The sequence below is a fragment of the Echinops telfairi genome, unplaced genomic scaffold, assembly GCF_000313985.2.
Source record: "Echinops telfairi isolate 266 unplaced genomic scaffold, ASM31398v2 ScPeMD7_21;HRSCAF=78, whole genome shotgun sequence".
NCBI lineage: Eukaryota > Metazoa > Chordata > Mammalia > Afrosoricida > Tenrecidae > Echinops > Echinops telfairi.
In genome coordinates, this window is record NW_022103918.1 from 9,832,933 (window position 1) to 9,838,437 (window position 5,505).

General features: G+C 41.3%; 1 pseudogene; it reads left to right on the top strand.

Annotated features, from left to right (window-relative positions):
• The first annotated feature begins 4,445 nt into the window (after positions 1 to 4,445).
• The window catches only part of LOC101662530, a 42,186-nt pseudogene continuing 41,126 nt past the window's right edge, over positions 4,446 to 5,505 (top strand).

A 5,505-nucleotide genomic window follows, 5' to 3' on the forward strand; every position in this document is an offset into this window, starting at 1 on the left:
CTCTGTTGCATGCCCTTAGCGTTTTGCTCCAGTGTGGTGGGGTCAGATCAGACACAATTCCTGCACTATGCCTGCATTGCTGTCCCACGTAGTCCTATGGATCAGCGAGGGATGTCTTGTCTCATGGTGGGGCCAACCCTATGGTCCTCTGTGCTCTGAGCAGAAATATCACCCTCGCGGTTTTGTGGGCCAGGACGTATTCCACTCTCTCTCCTTTCCTCTTGAATTGCTCCCATGTACTCGAATCATATGTGCCCCTCTCCCTGAGCTGCAGCCTCAGTGTTGTCCTCTGCAGTGCACCCCTCTGGGAGGGAAGGGAAGGCTGTCCACGTATTTGGGATCTGAGCCACCTCCAGATATGTTGTAGTTAACTAATTTCTAGTCATCGATGGCACATAGTAACACCCCCTCACCCCACCCCACATTACAATGGAAGAGAAAACTGAAAGTCCTGTACCATCTCCATAATTGGTTGGTGACAGTTTAGGCCATTGTGATCCATAGAATTGTAACTCATTACATTTTGGAAGTAGTGAGGTAGTTAGTTTATTGTGCCACCTGGCCAATAAACACATGTGGGATTAATTGAAGGGCAGAGAGAGAAATGGCTCAGGGAGCCTTGCTTTTTTGTCTCTTGCCCTTTGATATCAGACCAGTGTGTTGCTGCCTTGCTTATTCTTTGCCTCAATTTGCAAGCTACACTACCTGTGGGAAGCCTAACCCATGGACTGTGTCACTGTAATTTGAGGTTCCTTCAAGACCTGCTTAGCCACCCTATTGGAATTTACATCTCTTGAGCTGGGGACTGTTGGACCCTGTCATCAGGCTGACTGTTGGTGACCTGCCTTGCTGTTTGCTGCCTGTGCCCAGATAGCCTGAATTGCTTTACAGAGGACTTCCCGGCAACCCTCAAGACTTGAAGGCCTGCCAGTGTCTCACAATTGCCTCATGGGAGTGAGTTGCACTGAGCCATTTGTACTGCTTTATAATTTAATTAACTGTTTATTTCTTATGTTATATATCTATCTGTATAAATATATATAAAATTATTAGTATTCTAGTTTTTTTCACAAGTCAATTTTTGAGGCCTTTCTCTATTTTATTTTATATTTAGTGTGTTTTTTAAATGTGCCTTCTCATGATCAATGAGACATAGGTCCACAGCTGTCCCTGAACCTCAGAGAATTTACCAGGCAAAATCATCCTGGAAGGCCTCTTATTCCCGACCCTCCAATCAGTCAGTTTCTGACACCGGTCACTTGCATCAATGTTTTTGACCCTTTATTTTAAACTTTAGCACTAGATTAAAAAAATAAATAAATATTTGGACAAATCTGATGGAGCCAAGTTGCAGTTTGAGGCAGATCCCAACAGGAAGCTAGTTAAACACCCCAAATCTGCCAGCGCTCAGAGTCTGGAAACTTGGCTGAGTACCAGAGAGTAAGGGCAAGTTGAAGGCCAAAGAGCTAAGGAGTTACTCAAGGTAGGAGTGAGCAAGTGGGTTCTTGAGGTCAAATGAATTGGAGCCAGGAATTTAAAAGGTCATGCTGAGTCAGTGTCACCATGGAGTGAGAACATCAGGGTGAGTCTAATGGACCGGCAGGACTTGTTTGTCTACTGGCAGCCGCAACCGGAGTCAGAGGTAACCTAGCAGTGCCCAGCATCTGAGAAGCAATTGATGTTTCAGAGAGGGTTTTCAATGTGGGATACACAGCTATTTCCTTTTCATGAATATATTTTCATGAATAAAATAATTTGTGATGACGATAACATTACCTAGACCATATGATACCTTTCTACCCCTAAGCTAATACAACTTTGACTGTATTAAGTAGAGAAAACAGGCATTCCACAAACAAATCTCAACAACTCACAGAATTATTGACTTGATTTCATCTGAAATGTGTCCACAATATTTTCTAGAGCTACCTTTGTTTACTTATGTAACTTAACTCCCCCTCCGCTTTTGCCAGGAATTTTGATCTCTCCTTTGGGTAAATGCAATAAGGGAGTTAAATTTTTGTGGGAACTTATAACTAAATTGAACTGGTCCCTAAAAAGAGATGAAAGAATCCAAGGTAACTCTCTCCTGAACGTACTTGTATTTTTTCTTGCCTTATATTGGTGCCTCATTTTATTTTCAATTATAAGTTGTTTAATATATAAACATGTACTGAAGAGTATTGATGAAATGTTAAGAGACCATTGCCTACTTCTGCCTTGGCGTCGCAGGTGTACTGAGAGTGTGTGTGAAGAGGACTGACGTTCCAAGCACCAGGAGGGGAAATTAGGCGTCCTGTGATGAGCGGACATGAAGGGAATTACACACGTACATGAATAATTGAATTTGTGTTGTAAAAGGGAAGACAAATGGCTAAAGAATGAAGGTTGTTCTAATTAATACATTTATTGAGGGGATTATATTTCTACTCATACACATGACATGGGTAAAGGGTTGATCAATCAGAAATTGTCATTTCAGCTTGTAAAGAGCAGAGTATTGACGTGCAAAGCCCAGCCCAGGTAAAGTTGGCAGGGCCTCTGTGGTGGTTTTCTGACAATTCCATACACAGAGTTTGAATCCTGATACCTTGCTCTTGTCCACATGTGGACAAGCAGTTGGGAATACACATTCCTTCACACAATTTTTGCATTGAACATATTATTTATTAATATTAATTTAGATTTAATACATATATCATATCATTTCATACTGCAATCATGCCAGGCAGAATTGTACAATTTGCTAGCAGAATAAGTTTCCAAAGATACATTTTCATGCTTAATTCTTTGGCATCCTCTCCCTTTTACTCACTGTCCACCACTTTACTCCTGCCCCTCACCCCCGCACACAAACCCTATTCTATTTGCTTGCTTGTCCCTACAGGCTCATCAGTCCTAAGTTTCATATACTCCCACCCCCCAGAAAGACATCGAACGCAACTTCAAAAGGTTAACCTCCAATAACATAACACCTCTGAGATAGACCCTAATATGAACAAACAAAATTCAAACAGAAATACAGAAAATGTTGGAAACTAGATCAGGTCCAGTGTGTATCAGAGGGGGGATCGACTGACAAAGTTTTCACTGTTCCAGTCAGATTTATACTTTTGATCTTCTATACTCATCTCTCCAACGCCCTCTGTTTAGTAACTTCATTCCTCCCATTCCTCAATTGTGCACAGAGGGAGTTCACCGGAGGCTTGTTTCTGATGTAGTTCCCACAAGTGAATATTGGGTTCCCACTGTCATCCATAATCTTCTGCAAACCAGATTCTCACAATTTAGGCTCTGTTTACCCATGTTCATTGCAGCACAGTTAACTATAGGAAGAAGCTGGAAACAGTCTAAATTCCCACCAGTAGAAGACTGGATTAAAAAAAAAACCACAAAAACTTCTGATATATACACACAATGGAACATTATACATCCCTGAAAAACAGTGAGGAAACTATGAAACACCTCACGACATGGAGGGAGCTGGAAGACATGATGCTGAATGAAGTTGATCACAAAAGGACAAATACTATGTGAGTCCAATTCTTTAGGAACAAGCAGCAGAATGGGACAAGCTCAGGCTTGTGGGGCATCCTGTCTGAGTCCGAGGGCTAGACAGCCTGGTAGAGAGCCTGACCAATGTCAATGGACCGTACACCATCTGCTCTAGGAAAGTATTTGAAAGACACGTAATACAAACATGTTTTCAATTCTTAGAATTACTGTTTAAGTATTTCATATGTATAAGCTAATTAAATGCTCCTGATAAAATAATGAAGTAGGCACCATTATTATTATTATTATTTTATAGATGAGAACATTCTACACAGGTGTTAATTAAATTACTTAAATCTTTCATCTTCTCAAGAGAAAAACAGGGCTTCCTACTCCTGTAAAGGGTTACAATCTCAAAAGCTCACAGGGGCAGTTGCAGCCTGTGGCATCCGCTGGATGGCAGTGAGTTCGGTGCGACCTTTTGTAATTGCATTCTTTACGACCCACGTTTTGATGTAACTATATTCCATTACTATATTTAGTAGGTCATTTCCTAACCTCTCATTCGTTTGAAGCTATATAGAGATTTCCATGGGTTTAGATGCCAGACATCGTAAGAATGTCCTGACAAAATTTTGACCGCATTCAGAAAATATAAACTTATAATAAAGAACAGTTTAAAAATACAATTTGAGAAATGTGTTTACAGTGGTATGAGATGATTGTCTATTCAGCGGTTTACTTTTTAAAAATACAAACTACAATGTTAAACGAGAGATATAAAAATGGTAATTTCCAGTTCAAACAAACAAAAAAAGTGGCAGGGGCGCCTGAGAGACTGGTGTTCTCTCCTCCATTAGACAATGAGATAACAACTGGGACTAATGGCATGCCTCGGTCTCTGCCACTCCCTGAGAGGCCTTAGGGGTGCCTGCACCTTGAAACAGGCCATGTCTGAAATACTAGGGCTGTGTGGCCACTTCGTGGAACAGCTAGAAGAGGCACTGCCAGAGCAGACTGGGGAGTCTGCACAGCTGGATGCACAGCTGGTGTCTGCCCGGTCTCCACCTCTTTCCTACACCACGACCTGGGTCACAGGAGGGAAAGAAGAACCCCATCTTCCCCCACCCTCCCCTAACCCTGTCAGAACTTCCAGAGGTAGCAATGACCCATAGAATCCACCCGAGAAATGAGAGAGGTTCATCGAGACTGATACTAATGCCTTCTAACAAAAGACCAAGGTCACTGTGATCAAGACTATGCGGACTCTGAGCAGCCCTTTAGAACTGCCCGGTGGCTTTCAGAGACCACCTGAGCACCGAGGTGTTATTATTTACTAGACTAGTGCTGTCCAATAGGCTACGTGTGCAAACTTAAACCAAAAGTTGAAAGACATAGGTGAAATTAATTTTAAAGATGTCTTATTTTATTTAGCACAATATACCAGTACCCAAGTTATTTAAGTAGGTAATAATATAAACACTAGTGGGGTATTGTACATTCTTTTATAACCACTGTTTGTCAAATCAGGTGTGTTGTATTTGTGGTTCCTCTTAATTCGGACATTAAAGGTAAAGTGGACAGGACAGCACAGACAGAGACTCTGAAGAGTCCTCCAGGAAAGGGTATTTCTGGAAGCCAGTCACTTTGGTAGCTCTTATTTCCTTTGTCTGCCTTAGAAAATGATGTAAGGAGTGTGAACATGTTTTCCCTACTAGTCAAAAACAGATACGTAAATTATCTTCATTATAAACCCTTAAAGACGATAGTTTTTGGTAGGAAGGCACTGTAAATTGAGGGGGTGATGCCTGATATAAAGAATCCACAATCTATATATGCCTATATATCACCTGCTCCACCTCCAGAAAACCCCAAAAGGCAAAGGGCATTTAAAGAGGTCTAGATAAAGACATGTACATATGCAAAAATATTTATATATGAGGATGGGAAATAGATCTATGTACCTATATTTATAGGTTTAGTATTAAGGTAGCAGAAGGACATTGGGCC